At 45.8% G+C, this 17,062-nt stretch overlaps 1 protein-coding gene across 1 annotated transcript in view; it reads right to left on the bottom strand.

Moving 5' to 3' along the window:
• The window catches only part of FAM114A1 (family with sequence similarity 114 member A1), a 52,059-nt gene extending 46,291 nt beyond the window's left edge, over positions 1–5,768 (bottom strand). The window contains exon 1 of the mRNA XM_073608833.1: positions 5,584–5,768. The gene's annotated coding sequence lies outside the window, so the exon portion shown is untranslated. The remainder of the gene's footprint in view (positions 1–5,583) is intronic.
• Between the last annotated feature and the right edge of the window lie 11,294 nt (positions 5,769–17,062).

Below are 17,062 nucleotides of genomic sequence, written 5' to 3' on the forward strand. Positions count from 1 at the left end.
CAATTAGGGGGGTGCAGCTGGGTGTCCTTCTCTTCGTACACTATGAAGGCATATGTGTACCTTGTGTCTCGGTCACATAATTTGTAACCTTCACCCCATAGCGGGCCCTTTTGCTGGGGATAAATTACTTGATTTTAAGCCTGCCGCCAAATTCATCAAGGCACTCATCCACACATATGTGTTGGTCCGGGGTAAACAACTGGGGGAATATTTCTGAAAAATAATTTAGTAGTGGCCGAATTTTGTAAAGTCTGTCATCATTTGGGTCATTTCGGGGAGGGCACTGGGTATTATCATTGAAATGTAGGAACCTCATGATCGTGAGATATCTGGTTCTGGGCATTACTGCAGAGAAGATCAGCATGTGGTGGATGGGGTGGGTTGACCAATAGGAATGCAATACATTTTTTTTTAGTGAGTCCTATACAAAATGTGAGGCCCAAAAAAACCTTCAACTCCTCCACTGTTAGGTCTCTCCACTCGTAGGGACGGGCATAATAGAATGTTTGATTATTCAAAATAAATTGTTGTGCATAGCGGTTGCACTGGGCCACAATTGATGCTAGCCAGTCCTCCGTAAAAATTAAATCAAAGAAATTGATTGGGGAAAAATTCTCCGTGTCCACCTGGACTCCTGGCTGGGCAGTGAAAGGGGGAATGTTAGCTTCCCCTGAATTAGGAGGAAGCCACAAGGGGTTCTAAAGGGCATAGGGAAGGCTGGCATAGGTCCTAACCCTTTGGGGCTGAGGTGAAACCCCACTAGTACTTGACCTTTCTTGCTGAGGTACTGCGGTGCTGGTGGATAGCACTGTGGTGCTGGTGGATGGCACTGCGGTGCTGGTGGATGCCACTTCCTCCTCACCAGAATGCCTTCATTTGGTGGACAGAATATATTCCTCCTCTGAGTCTGTCAGTGTTCCACTACTGAGGACTGGCTCATAATTTACGTCAGACTCAGAATCCAAATTTGAAAGGGAATCCGAAAAAGAGAGCTCCTCGTTGCTCTCGTCAGCCGTGGAAAGTATTTGGTACTCCTCCTCGGCGGAAAAACATCTTTTGGACATGGTTGCTGGTGGTGATGAGACTGCACAGGTGTGTGCTAAGCCTACACTGATGGGCCCTGATGAGCACAGATGTGCACTGATTGATGGCACAGATGTGCACTGATGAGGCGGCACAGATGGACACTGATGGATCACACAGATGTGCACTGATGAGGGGGCACAGGTGGGCACTAATTAATGGCACAGATATGCACTGATGAGGTGGCACGAATGGGCACTGATGAGGTGGCACAAATGGGCACTGATGAGTTGGCACAGATGGGCACTGATGAGGTGGCACAGATAGGCATTGTTGAGGTGGCACAGATATGCGCTGATGAGGTGGCACAGATGGGCACTGATGAGGTGGAACAGATGGGCACTGATGAAGCAGCACAGATATGCACTGATTGATTACACAGATTTGTACTAATGAGGCAGCACAGATGGGCACTGATTAATGGCACAGATATGCACTGATGAGGTGGCACAGATAGGCACTGTTGAGGTGGCACAGATAGGCACTGATGAGGTGGCACAGATGGGCACTGATGAGGCGGCACAGATGGGCACTGATGAGGCGGCACAGATGGGCACCGATTGATTGCACAGATGTGCACTAATAAAGCAGCACAGATGGGCACTGATTAATGGCACAGATATGCACTGATGAGGTGTCACAGATGGGCACTGATGAGGTGGCACAGATGTGCACTGATGAGGCAGCACAGATGGGCACTGTTGAGGTGGCACAGATATGCACTGATGAGGTGGCACAGATGTGCACTGATAGGCAGCACAGATGGGCACTGATTGGCACAGATATGCACTGATGAGGTGGCACAGATATGCACTGAGGTGGCACAGATGTGCACTAATGAGGCAGCACAGATGGGCACTGATTAATGGCACAGATATGCACTGATGAGGTGGCACAGATGTGCACTGATGAGGTGGCACAGATAGGCACTGTTGAGGTGGCACAGATAGGCACTGATGAGGTGGCACAGATGGGCACTGATGAGGCGGCACAGATGGGCACTGATGAGGCGGCACAGATGGGCACCGATTGATTGCACAGATGTGCACTAATAAAGCAGCACAGATGGGCACTGATTAATGGCACAGATATGCACTGATGAGGTGTCACAGATGGGCACTGATGAGGTGGCACAGATGTGCACTGATGAGGCAGCACAGATGGGCACTGTTGAGGTGGCACAGATATGCACTGATGAGGTGGCACAGATGTGCACTGATGAGGTGGCACAGATGGGCACTGATTGGCACAGATATGCACTGATGAGGTGGCACAGATATGCACTGAGGTGGCACAGATGTGCACTAATGAGGCAGCACAGATGGGCACTGATTAATGACACAGATATGCACTGATGAGGTGTCACAGATGGGCACTGATGAGGTGTCACAGATGTGCACTGATGAAGCAGCACAGATATGCACTGATTGATTGCACAGATTTGTACTAATGAGGCAGCACAGATGGGCACTGATTAATGGCACAGATATGCACTGATGAGGTGTCACAGATGGGCACTGATGAGGTGGCACAGATGGGCACTGATGAGGCGGCACAGATGGGCACTGTTGAGGTGGCACAGATGTGCACTGATGAGGCGGCACAGATGGGCACTGTTGAGGTGGCACAGATGTGCACTGATGAGGTGGCACAGATGTGCACTGATGAGGTGGCACAGATGGGCACTGATGACGTGGCACAGATGGGCACTGATGAGATGGCACAGATGGGCACGGATGAGGTGGCACAGATGTGCACGGATGAAGCAGCACAGATATGCACTGATTGATTGCACAGATTTGTACTAATGAGGCAGCACAGATGGGCACTGATTAATAGCACAGATATGCACTGATGAGGTTGCACAGATGGGCACTGTTAAGGTGGCACAGATGTGCACTGATGAGGTGGCACAGATATGCACTGATGATGTGTCACAGATGGGCACTGATGAGGTGGCACAGATGTGCACTGATGAGGCGGCACAGATGGGCACTGATGAGGCGGCACAGATGGGCACTGATTGATTGCACAGATGTGCACTAATAAGGCAGCACAGATGGGCACTGCCTAAGCACTGATGAGGTGGCACAGATGGGCACTGATGAGGTGGCACAGATGTGCACTGATGAGGCAGCACAGATGGGCACTGTTGAGGTGGCACAGATATGCACTGATGAGGTGGCACAGATGGGCACTGATAAGGCGGCACAGATGGGCACTGATAAGGCGGCACAGATGGGCACTGAGATGGCACAGATGGGCACTGAGATGGCACAGATATGCACTAATGAGGCAGCACAGATGGGCACTGATTAATGGAACAGATATGCACTGATGAGGTGGCACAGCTGGGCACTGATGAGGTGGCACAGCTGGGCACTGATGAGGTGGCACAGATGAGCACTGATGAGGTGGCACAGATGAGCACTGATGAGGCGGCACAGATGGGCACTGATGAGGCGGCACAGATGGGCACTGATGAGGCGGCACAGATGGGCACTGATTAATGGCACAGATATGCACTGATGAGGTGGCACAGATGTGTACTGATGAGGAGGCACAGATGGGCACTGATTGGCACAGATATGCACTGATGAGGTGGCACAGATGGGCACTAATGAGGTGGCACAGATGTGCACTGATGAGGCCGCACAGATGGGCACGGATCACTGATAGCACTGATCACTGATGCCACAGATGGGCACAGACTGGCACAGACTGACACTGCTCCTAATTGGCAACGTGGTACTGATTGGGCACTGTTTAGGCACTATATGTTATCCGTTCACTGTAACACTTTTGAATCACTCACAGATTCAGCTCTCTCTCCTCACAGATCTCCTCTCCCCTCATACGCCGTCTCTGTGTGAGGAAGGCTGTCAATGAGAGATGATCTCATATGTTTACATTTTGGATCATCTCTCATTGGCCACGGCGATCGCGTAGTAAATGGCCGCTGTGATTGGCCATTTACATTGATCTGTGATTGGCTGTGTCCAAGGGACACGGCCAGCACAGATTTTCCCCGATGCGCGCTTGTGAGGGTGCGCAGGGAGCGTTGATAAGGGAGGACGTCTATTGACGGCCTCCCAGCAATGTAGGTCGGCGCTGTAGCCGTCATTCGGCTATAGCGCGGACGGGAACTGGTTAAAGTAGAACTGAAGGCAAAACAGTTTTTTTTTTTTACATTTTGGATAGAATAAGGGAGGGTTAGAACCCCTGTAACCTGCTCTCCACAGGTCATCGAGGTGATGGCGGCGGCTTCCGTTTCCTCCCTCCTCCTCGGCAGCCAATCGGGAGTCTTCTCTTTTCAGCCAAACGCTAAAATGGGTCTCACACCCGCTTCTGATTGGTCGGATTAGGGATTAGTGTTACAACAGCGAATATTCATTCACTGTTGTAACACACCCGTGCCACCGGAGACCCGAGTCCACCCTATCTTGAAGCCTATTAGAGCTTCTGGCTTTAATCAGGTGCTTAAAAAAAAATCTGGCCGCTGTAATTCATGTGCCCGGTGACCTGAAAGGGGCCAGACGCATGAATAGGGGGTGGTCGTGGCAGCCATGGATAATGGACGGACCGCCGCTGCCTCGTAATAAGTTTCCCTTCTATAACTTTTCTGGGGGCAACCCAAAGTCTAGGATTTTCTTTTACTGTCACTTTCAATGATAAAAAGGACAAATAGAGAGGGTGAATCTCCCTAACGGGGGCACAGACAGCGGTAAAAACTGTATATAACCCAATGTGCGGCGCTAAAGTTAATTAAATTAAACATATGCAGGGTGGCACATATATATATATAAACGATATACAAAAAATATTATATAATCTACATTGTAGATTAAATGTATTCCAAATATATTGCAAGTGCTCAATTATGCTATATATATATATATATATATATATATATATATATATATATATATTATCCAAAATAAAGTGCAGATGCTCAGTGTATTTGTACACAGTCTTCAATGATGTTTTCAAACAAACAATAATGATAGTCCATAATAGTAACAAAGGAATAGGTGAAAAAATGGTATCTTCATGCAGTGTGCACTCTCCCCCACCAGGAGTACCTTCAGTTTATGGGCTTTAAAAATAAACCTGTAGTAAGTGGCAACAGCCAGGGATATGCAATTAGCGGACCTCCAGCTGTTGCAGAACTACAAGTCCCATGAGGCATAGCAAGACTCTGACAGCCACAAGCATGACACCCAGAGGCAGAGGCATGATGGGACTTGTAGTTTTGCAACAGCTGGAGGTCCACTAATTGCATATCTCTGGCCTTAGATGATCATCATGTGTTTTCCTCATCCATACAGTGGCTGGTTAACTTTAAGCATAGATCAACAAAGCCCAAAGCCACAACTTCCTCCTGATCTTTCGGTAAACACCTCATATGCATACAGGGAATAACAGAGGCATGCAATAGTGTAATTCCGTTTTAAAATTAATTTAATATCAACTTAAGCTCATAACATTACACTCACTCACCTCTATTCTGGACTGCAGCCCCGGTGTATGGCGTTTCCCCTGTCTTTTATCTCCACAGCACTTCCTACTACCTTCTGTGTCAGCCAGTCAAGCTCCTCTTACCGGTTTTGTCGTGACTTCCTCTGGGGGAACCGTGCAGGTTTAGGAGAAATCCAGGGGTAGCTACAGGTAAGCCTATACCTGTAGCAAAAAGTGGTTTTAAAGTGTTTACAACCACTTTAAGCTGAGGGTACACCTGGTGGGGGAGAGTGCACACTGCATGAAGACATTATTTTTTAACCTATTCCTTTGTTACTATTATGGACTATCATTATTGTTTGTTTGAAAACATAATTGAGGACTGTGTACAAATACACTGAGCGCCTGCACTTTATTTTGGATATATAGCATAATTGAGCACTTGCACTATATTTGGGATATGTTTAATCTACTATATAGGTTATATAATATTTTTTGTATATTGTTTATATATATGTGCCACCCTGCAGATGTTTAACCTAATTATCTTTAGCGCCGCACATTGGATTATAAAGTTTTGCCTTTAGTTATACTTAGTAGTAGCCACAATGAGAGGAGCGGGCAGATGACAGGTCTGTGCCCTCTCCGCATATGCAGAGCAGACACGGACACAGCCCACTCCACTCTTTGGGCCCTCCGATCCGCCCAGACAGAAGGGGACAGATCCCCTTCTGTTTTTTAAAGTGGATCGGATTGGATATAGGCGGGTGTCCGTTTACAACTGACATCCTTAAGAGGTGAATGGAGGGTCCAATTGGGTCTACATGAGAAACAGAAAGACGGCCCCGATCGGACCGATCGTGTGAAAGGGGTTTAAGGCTGCATTCACACTGATGCACTCAGGATTTCTGCGGGTATCGCTGGCTGCTGCTGTCCCCCAGGCAGGTATGGCTGGTGGCTGCTGCTGGCTGTCCTCCAGGGCTGGTACTGCTGGCAGGTACTGCTGGTGGGTACTGCTGGCTGTCCTCCAGGGCTGGTACTGCTGGCGGGTACAACTGGCTGTCCTCCAGGGCTGGTACTACTGGCGGGTACTGCTGGCTGTCCTCCAGGGCTGGTACTGCTGGCGAGTACTACTGGCTGTCCTCCAGGGCTGGTACTGCTGGTGGATATTGCTGGCAGGTACTGTTGGTGGATATTGCTGGCTGGTTCCCGACCCACCATCACCGAGTAATAGTGTGACAGGAGCCGGCGCTGTACAAAGCATGCAGCTGCAGTAGAGAGCAGAGCTGAAGCTTCCTGTATCTCTCCTGTCACAGGCGGAGTATATTTGGTATCACTCCATCTGTGACATGAGCTGGCGCTATACAGGAAGCATTGGCTCTGCTTTCTCTAGTGCCGGCTCCGCACTAATGCTTGGGGATGGCGGGTCGAGAACACGCGATCTGGGCGTGCCGACCCGCCATCCCAGAGCAGGAGGTGGCGACCCACATCAGAGGACAGCGGTTGGGTACCCCTGATTTAAACCCTTGGACCATAGGACCGCTCTGATGATGAGAAATTGCTGGCTGAAGCCTTCTTCAGAAAGAGACACTTCCTAGGGTTTCCATCCCCTGCCCCTTTGTGGTTCTTCCCACTGATCCTGTGTCCTTTTTTTTTCGTCTGAAAAATACAACCCCAATTCCAAAAAAGTTGGTACATTGTGTAAAATCTACATAAAAAAACAGAATGCAATGATTTGCAAATCTCACAAATCCATATTTTATTCACAATAGAAAACAAAAAATGTCTAAACTGAAAAAATTTACAATTTTAACCACTTGCGGACCACCCACCCACAATGTACTGCTGACAGGTGGCCCGTACAGGTAAAGCGAAGTACTGGTTTAGGGCACATGCATGCGTGCCAATACCCACTGTAAATGTACACAGCGGGAGTTGTAAGCACAGACCGGACAATAATTCATGGCCTAAACTTGCTGATCCGCTGTATCCAATCACAGCCCAGAGCTCTGTGTTGACAATCAACACAGGGCTCTGTACAGAGGGAACAATCTGTTTCTTATCTCTGCAAGGCAGGGATAAGAAACAAAGAGATCTTTTGTAAAAATCAGCACACATTGTTAGGTACACATTTAACCCCTTGATTACCTGGGATGTTAACCCCTTCCCAGCCAGTGTCATTAGTACAGTGACAGTGTATAGTATTAGCATCGATCACTGTATTAGTGTCACTGGTGATGTCAGTGGCTGGCAGTTGGTGTCAGATTGCACTATCGCGGTCCCATTATAAGTCGGTGATCACTGCCATTAGTAGTGTATTAAGAAAAATAATAATAACTTTCATGCAAACCAGTCAATATACACTTATTGGGATTTTTGGTTTTTACCAAAGACATGTAGCAGAATACATTTTGGCCCAAATATTAAAAAACAAACAAACAGTGGTGCTCAAAACCCACCAAAATAAAGCTCTATTTGTGTGAAAAAAGGATATGAATTTCGCTTGGGTACAGCATTGCAGGACCACGCAATTACCAATTAAAGTAGCTCAGTGCTAAATAGCAAACAATGGCCTGGTCGCAAAGGGGGTAAGGTGCTGAGTAAGGGGGGTGCTGAGTAAATGAGGTGCTGACTCTGAGTAAGGGGGTAAGAGCTAAAGTGGTTAAGAAAAAAAAAGGTATTTTTTAAATCGCTGGCAGCAAACATGTCTCAAAAAAGTTGGGAAAAGGCAACAAAAAGCTGGTGGTACTAACAGGGAAGAGCAACATTTTGCAATGAATTAGGTTAATTGGCAGCAAGTTAGTAACATGAATGGGTATAAAAAGAGCATCCGAGTCCAAGAATTGGGAGAAATCTCTACACAAGGGACAAGGCAGAAACGCAATATTGTTTGCCCGTGATCTTCCCACAGACATCACTGCATTAAAAACAGGCATGATTCTGTGATGGATATCACTGCATCGGCTCAAAAATACTTCCAAAAATCACTGAACACAATTCACCGTGCCATCTAAAAATGTAAGGTAAAACTCTATCATTCAAGGGTGAAGCCATATCTGAACATGATCCAGAAATCCAAAAACACCAACATCTTCTGTGAACAAAGCCCATTTAAAATAGTCTGTTGTAAAGTGAAAAACTGTTTAGTGGTCAGACAAAATTTGAAATTTTTTGGCCATCGTGGGTGCCACATCCTTTTTACTAAAGAGGAGAGGGACCTTCTGGCTTGTTACCAGAGCTCTGTTTAAAAGCCTACATCTCTGATGGTATGGGGATGCATTAGTGTATATTGAATGGGCAGCTTGAACATTTGGAAAGGCTCCATCAGTGCTGTGTAGCGCTACCCTTGTAGGAGCCACTGATTAGAATGGGTCCTCTGTTCTTTACCTCAACCTTTTTCTAACCCCTTCCTGCCCGCGCTATGGTCTAAAAATGGCTACAGTGTAGGCTTTACCCCATGGACGTCCTCCCGTGATCGCGCTGTCCTTCGGACGTAAACGTCCAACAATCTCCAATGGTGTAAACACAAGCCGGTTATCAGCTTTCCTTTCCTCGTGCTTACAGCGCAAGGAAGGGAGAAGAGAGCCAATAAACGGCTTGCATTAAAGGGACATCTACACTGATAATCAGGGCACTGATTATCAGTGTCCTGATTATCAGTGCAGTCCCAACAATGCCCACCAGTGCTGCCTATCAGTGCCCACTTGTGCTGCCAATAAGTGTCCACGAGTGCTGCCAATCAGTGCTCATAAGTGCCCATCAGTGCCTCCTCATCAGTGTCACCCATCAGTGCCACCTACCAGTGCCTATCAGTGCCATATATCAGTGCCCATCAGGGCCACCCATCAGTGCCCATCAGGGCCACCCATCAGTGCCCATCAGGGCCACCCATCAGTGCCCATCAGGGCCACCCATCAGTGCATCCTCAGTGCCGCTCCACCAGTACACACCAGTGCCACCTATCAGTGTCCATCAGTGCCACCTCATAGTGCCCATCAGAGCAACTTCTCAGTGCCCATCAGGGCAGCCTACCAGTGCCCTTCAGTGCAGCCTCATCGGCGTACATCAGTGAAGGAGAAAAATTACCTGTTTGCAAAATTTAATAAGAAACTATGAAAAATGTTTTTATTCAAAATTTTTGTCCTTTTTTCGTTTAGCAAAAAATAAAAAACCCAGTGGTGATTAAATGCCACTAAAAGAAAGCTCTATATGTGTGAAAAAAAGTGATACAAATTTCATATGGGTACAGTGTTACATGGCCGCGCAATTGTCATTTAAAAAATGGGACAGCGCTGAAAGCTAAAAATTGGCTCGGAAGGGGGTAAAAGTGCCCAGTAGCCAAGTGGCTAAAAACCTCAGCCCCTCTTACACACCAGGTTGAGTGTATAAACATACAATATCACAGCAAAGTAAAGTAATACTTAGTAACCAGGGGTAATGCTATATTAAAGAAAAAAAGGCACCAAAACACGTAGTAAAGGCAAACTTAATACACAGTATTGACACCCAACATGGTTGGCAAGGAGGTAAGCAAAATGTGGATTAACAATGGCAAAAACACAATTTAGCATACAAAGTAACAGTAAGGACCAGGCATAAGATGGCATCTGGTGTCCAGATAAGCATAAACTGTAGCAAGGCCTCCTCAAATGCAGCAGTGAACAGTAGTAAAGTTTAATCTGGTACTGAAACTACATTTCCAATGTGCATTTATGTCGGCAATGCTAGTCCTACACTGACTAGGTATGCACTATCCAAAAGAAAAGGAGGATTGTAGTGGAGGGGGTGGCAGGAGAACAAAGGGGACTTGCAGAATACTTATTACGGAAGGGGCAGTCCTTTAATATGTTCTTCTAACGTCTATCGTTGTGGCCCTTTAATACCGTTGGTGCACTTAACGACAGTCCCAGTTAACCTGTATGCAGTCTAGATATGGTTTAATTAAGAAAGACAGGTGAGCTCACCCACTAAATCCACCATATAAATAAATAAAAACCATTATTTATTTATATGGTTGATTTAGTGGGTAAGCGCACCTGTCTTTCTTAAATACATTGTCTAAGCATGGTATTTAGGCTTTTACCGGTGCTGCTGCCAATTTAGATCTCAGAGCAGGTTTTACATTTTATTTTTAACTATAGGTATGGTATAGTCTCAGCACAGGTTCAAGGTGTATATGGTACAGATGCAGTAAAGGTTTGGTCTAGTGCGGTGTAGGGTTGGTATAAGGTGCAGTCTAGGTTTGGAATAAGTGTGGTATAGAGTGCAGTATGGGTTGGGTACACTTGGTGTCCTGTTCTTAGCGGCTCAGTCCATTTAGCAGTATCAACAAAAGGGGGAATAGCCCTCTCACTGGTCCCTGCGGTGCGGCTATGAACTTTCACTGAAGAAGGTACCCCCTAGGTTTCTCCCCAAAGGTGTCTGGTGATCAGCGGTGGGAAGTAGAGGGCGAGCGGATGCTCCAATCTTCCTGTGGCAGTGGTGCAGGAGCTATAATGTGGACAGTGCTACCCTGCCCTCAGGTGTCCTTACTCACAGTCTCAAGCTTGGATCTCTGTTGGTATGGTGATTAAATACCACCAAGAGAAAGCTCTATTTGTGTTAAAAAAAGTGATAAACATTTCATCTGGGTACAGTGTTGCATGGCCGCGCAATTGTCATTCAAAGTGTGACAGCGCTGAAAGCTGAAAATTGGCTTGTGCAGGAAAAGGGTAAAAGTGCCCAGTATTGGAGTGGTTAAATCACTCCCAGTACAGATAGAAAGGGGGTCAGAGGGACAAGCAATGATAAGAGCTCTCTGCAATGGGTACAGATACAGTAACAAAACACTTTTTATAGTGAAATGGGTAATGGTTAGAGCCTCTGTGATGTTTTGTATTGCTGTTAGTGTTAGGTGACCTTTGTTCCCCTTATTTCTTGCCCCGGTATCACAAAGATATAAAGGGAGATGTCTCCCCAGTGTGCTCACAGTCAGCAAAAACAAAACTGACAAAGATTCTAACCATTCCTCAACCCATCTGAAAAAATAAATACATAAAAAAATGCCTGAAGTTGGTCTAAGGCTCTGTAGGCCAACACATGGCCTGCGGGTTAAATGCGGCCCACTGCATTCAGCTCACGAGTTACTGGGCACCAGTTAGGCAGCAGAGTGGCAGTGGGGTGACGGGCACTGGAACTCTCCCAGCGTTCCCGCACTCAGCACTAAAAAAAAGACTGTACTGTAGGTGGCGCTACCCATGGTACAGGTAAAGTCCCAGCCTAGGGTGATAGAGAGAGCAACACGGAAGCGTGTGATCAGGTAAATGAACTGAACCACGAATACAGGGGAAGGGGGGTGGGGATTTAACTTTCACTGGCATGACCACCAATGCGGGGGGGGGGGGCTGGTGTTAACAGCCATGACCCCAGTGTTGAACTGGGTGTTAACTTTCACTGCCATGACCACTAATTCAGGGGGAGGGGATGAGATCCTTGCATATACCCAGTGAAGTGATTGGCCTCAGGTGATACAAAGATGAAACAAATCCTCCTACATAAGTTGTACCTGTTTATCTGCAGTCTTCTCTTCTCTACATCCATTCAAAGTCCAGAATTTATAAATCTTGTCTGAGCTGTCAGAAAAATGGAGTGGAGGGCTGAAGTTTCACTTTGCAGAGCTCAGCGAGGAGAGCTCTGAGAGCTGATTGGAGGGAAGGGACACACCCCCCACCTTTACACAGAACACAGGATCAGAGCTGAGGCTGTCAATCAGTTGGAGGTCCCTCTCGTGTCACCATTTTTTTCTTGGTGTCAGGAAAACTTGTGTAGCACTCTCCCCAACCTCCAGAGGCCTGATGGTGACCCCCAGAGTCAGGGAGGGCTGGCATTGCTCCTCAGATGCAGGTTAATAGGCATGGTGGGTTTGATGCAAGGTGAAAAGATGGGTGCCAGTCACTTTTTAAAATGAACAAAGAGAGTCTTATTTCTCTTAACAGAAGCGGTGGGAGAGAAGGGTAGGGCACAGGACACCATAGGCAAATGCAATAGCAACTTGGCAGGCTCCTTGGACAAAAACAGAACTAGGTAGACAGCGATACAAAAAAAGGCCTTTAAGCTGGATGCAGCAATCTGTATTTTGTAGCAATTGTTGTCTCCTATAGCAACAACTTAGCTCACAGTATCCCACTGTAGATCCCCAAGCTTAGCTCACAGCTACCCGCTGTATTCTTCAAGCTTCGCCCACAATTACCCACTGGGTTCCTCAGAATTTACAGCTACCCACTGTGTCTCTCAAGCTTTACTCACAGCTACCCACTGTACTTCTTGGATGAGTTCTCTCCTGAAGCTTTCCCACTTACTTCACAGTCCCCGGCTGAAGAAAGCATCTGCTATGGCACTTCTTCAGAACTCCATCCCTTTACACTTGCCTCCAGCAACAAGAGTGGTTGTCCCTCTGGCAACTTTCTCTCCCTTGCCTCCTGGCAATGATCAGGCTCCCCTCAGGCCAAACCTCTTTACACATGGTTAGGCCTCAGGCTTCAAGCCTACATCTCTGCTGCTGCTCCACACACACCCACCCAGGCCGCAGCCCAGGTGGAAAGAACCCTCATCACCTGACTCTCTCCAAATAAATAGTCTATCCCAGCAGCCTCAGCGGCCAAAGAAACTCCTGCTGATTGCCTGAGAAAAGCATATTCACTCATAACCTGCATTCACTGTAATCTTTCATTCTCATGCCAAAGGCAACAGTGCCACCTATTGACAGAAGAGAGAAATCACAGTTAAACTCAAGCTTAGGCGAAAATCATTTGTTCAAAGACTACAAATTAGCCAGGCTATTTACCACCTAGCACAACTAGCTTTACTAGCAGCCCTGTTTAGGACAAGGGTGCTACACTTGTCAGAAGTGATTCATGCTGTTAGTAGGATGAAGCAGTAGAAATGACACGTAGTGCTCTGAATTGAGACAAGTACACACTATAGAGGGATATGCTTTGTTCATATTTCATGTCAGAGGCTTACAATCACTTTACCTTTCATTGTCATGAAACAAATTCAGGGGGCAAGATGGGGGGATTAAAGAGAAACTGCAGCCTGCTCACATAATTTGTAATAAAAACATCTTTGCCATTCTGAAGCTTCCCTCCAACCACTGCATATTATTTTATATGTACTGTGATTCTGAGCTGTGCATGATGTCATAAGCCTAGGCTTATTACCAGACAAGAAACAGGAAGTGGGTTGTATAAGGGATTTACTGGCAGAAAAAAAAATGTTTTACTATCCAAAGTTAAAACAACAAGGGTAGAGGATTTAATAGATGGAAAAATGAAAAAATTAAATGTCACTGCCAGTGACCACCAATGTGTGTGTGTGTGTGCACGTGCTTGGTGGGGCTACTGACACCAGTATTAAGGGTTATTATTGCCTCCACTGATACCGATGTTGGGGGATATTATTGCACACACTGAGGCAATGTTGGTAGTTATTATTGTGTCCACTGACACCAATGTTGGAGGATATTATTGCACTAACATCAATGCTGAGGGTAGTTATTGCATCCACTGACAACAATGATGGAAGGATTATTGTTGTGTCCACTGACACCAATGATAGGAGGCTATTTTTGTGTGCCTTGACACTCATGCGGGGGGTTATTATTGCACTCACAGACACCAAGGCTGGCAGTTACTGTACTCAACTTCTTCATTTTGCAATGTGAGTGATACACCTCAAAAAAGCAGCAGGACCACAATTTTTGGGCATTGAGGTGTTCTCTAGTGTATTCATCTTAAGGGGTCTATGTTCTAAATTTTCAAACAAAATTCACACAACTTTCACCCATTTTTCCCGTGAGGTTTAATTAGAAAAATGTGTGAAAACTGGGTGAAACATTTATAAATAAAGTGTGTTATTGGTAATGGGAAGCAGCTGAAATCTCATTTCCTGTACCTGCAGCAAATGACATCGCATTTTTTATCACATTTGTATTCATGCTGCTTTACACTTCTGCAGGTAAATTGTTACTTCAGTGTGGAGTTTGCTTATTTTTATTATTTTTCTCTACATTGACATACTGAGATATTTTATTGTCTGTCGGGAGTGTCAGATACCACTAGAGGGCAGGATTGCATCCTTATTAATTTTACACACTTGTCCCAATTGTTGTCCAGATAGCAAAAGTGAAAGTAGTGGGGGAGTGCAGAAGGGCCCCTGAGATCACAGCAGGGGTCACAACCTCAAATATTTCTTTCCTATATTTACCAGATGTGTGGTCACATTTCCTTTGATACAGAATAATGCAATATTCTTTCATATTCCCATTTTCTTCCAGTATCTTCTATGTGAGACTCTAGTAAACTCAACAGGGTTGAAGTTAAAGCGGCGTTCCACTCAAAAGCAGAGCTTCCGCTTATTTGCTTTCTCCAACCCCCCCGAAAGGTGCCAATTACGGGTACCTATTTTTGACAGGTCCCTCAGCCCAGTCCCTTCAGAAGTTCAGTCCTCCCTCCTCCTTCCTCCGCTGCCAGGCCAATTTGAAAGCGCAAAGCACTACACGCATGCCCAGTAGGGAACCCCGATAGGGTTTGCTGCCAGTTTCCCTTAGTGGAGATGGCAGCAGCAGCACCTGATAATCGGCTGAGGAGCTGACATTGTGGGCTCCCTGAACAGGCAAGTGTCCCTATATTAAAAGTCAGCAGCTGTAGTATTTGTAGCTGCTGACATTTAATTTTTTCCCCCACCTCTTTAAAGTGAACTGCATTCCAATTTTATTGAAAACTAGGACCTCAAGGGTGAATAGGGTATTAAAATGGTAAAAATAAATAGTCTGTTTGTGAATGATGCATGGGGGCTGCAAGGTAAATCTATCTTTATGTTAGTGTTTATGATTTTCAAAGTTGTGTGCATGGGGGCCATAGTGAACTTTATTATCCAAACTCTACATTACCACCATATACTACATACCTCCCAACTTTTGAACTTGAGAATGAGGGACATTTCAGGGAGATAGATAGATTATAGATTCAGCTATGCTGGAGGATATGAAATTGTAATATGGGAACTAAACTAAATGCCATTTCACAATCAAACCTAGCCCTTCAAGAAATATTGTCAAATGAGCTGAGACAGAATTTCAGCTTTGTTACATGGCTTTTAAAGAGGAACTGCAGTCTGCTCACATAATTTGTAATAAAAACATCTTTGGCATTCTGAAGCTTCCCTCCAACCACTTTGCATATTATTATATATATACTGTGATTCTGTCCTTGCCAAATATGCTGCAGAAATCTCCCTCCACTGAGTCTGGCTGCATCCATTTTAACTGTGGGCAGCTGAAGCTGCTGCCTGTTCACTCCTTGGATTTACACAGACACACACCTCCAGCTCTGCAGCCTCATTGGCCCTCTTATGACTCACCCCTTCCCTGGCAAACTCTCAGGAGAGTGATAGAGAGAGCTGTGCATGATGTCATAAGCCTAGGCTAATGATCAGACAAGAAAAAGGAAGTGGGCTGTATAAGGTATTTACTGGCAGAAAAAAAAATATTTTACTATCCAAAGTTAAAACAACAAGGGCAGAAGATTTAATGGATGGAAAGATGAAAAAAATGACTGAAGGTCCACTTTAACCAGTGTTGTTTCACTAGAACAACAATAATCAGCATTATCATGTAATGTCATATTTCAAGACTTATGCCGCGTACACATGAGCGGAATTTCTGACAGGAAGAGTCCGATGGGAGCTTTTCATCATATATTCCGACTGTGTGTAGGCCTTTTTCTGTTGAAAATTCAGATGGACTTGCTCTGAAGCAAGTATGAGATGGAAGCTATTGGCTACTGGCTATTGAACTTCTGTTTTCTAGTCCCGTTGTACGTGTTGTATGTCATGCATTCTGGACGGTCGGAATTTGGTGTGTATGCAAGACACCTTGAGCGTAATTTCGCTGGAACTCCATCATAAAAACCTTCAGAGTTTATTCCGACGGCAAAACCGGTCGTGTGTACAGGGCATTAGAGATAGTATTGCCAATTTAATAGAGGTGGATTATTCATAATTAAAAAGGGGTGTTACCAAATGATGTTGACATACGTAAGTAGTAAGCGATTTAGCTGACCATCACTATGACCATCACTATGGAGAGGGGAACTAAAGGACAGGAACGACGCATTGAAGAGGGAAGGCAAAGGAGAGGAATGACACTATGAAGTAAGGAGGTGGTGGATAGAAATAACAATATAGAGAAGGAAGAAGGAAGGCAGGGGAAGATGAGTGATCCAATGGGGGGGGGGTGGAGGAGATGAACATCACAATAGTAAAGTTGGGACGGAGGAGCTAAGCATCACTATGGAGAGGGGAGGCCGAGGACAGGAGCACTATGAAGAGGGGAGGGAGAGATGATACTCTATGGAGAGGGGGGTGGAGAAGATGAACATCACCATAGTTTAAGAGGTGGTGTAAAGAAATAGCACATGTAGAGAGAAGGCAGAGCAGAAGAACATCACTATGGATTGGGGAGGTCAAGGAGAAAAATATTTTT

Source organism: Aquarana catesbeiana, linkage group LG01 (assembly GCF_042186555.1).
Source record: "Aquarana catesbeiana isolate 2022-GZ linkage group LG01, ASM4218655v1, whole genome shotgun sequence".
Classification (NCBI taxonomy): domain Eukaryota; kingdom Metazoa; phylum Chordata; class Amphibia; order Anura; family Ranidae; genus Aquarana; species Aquarana catesbeiana.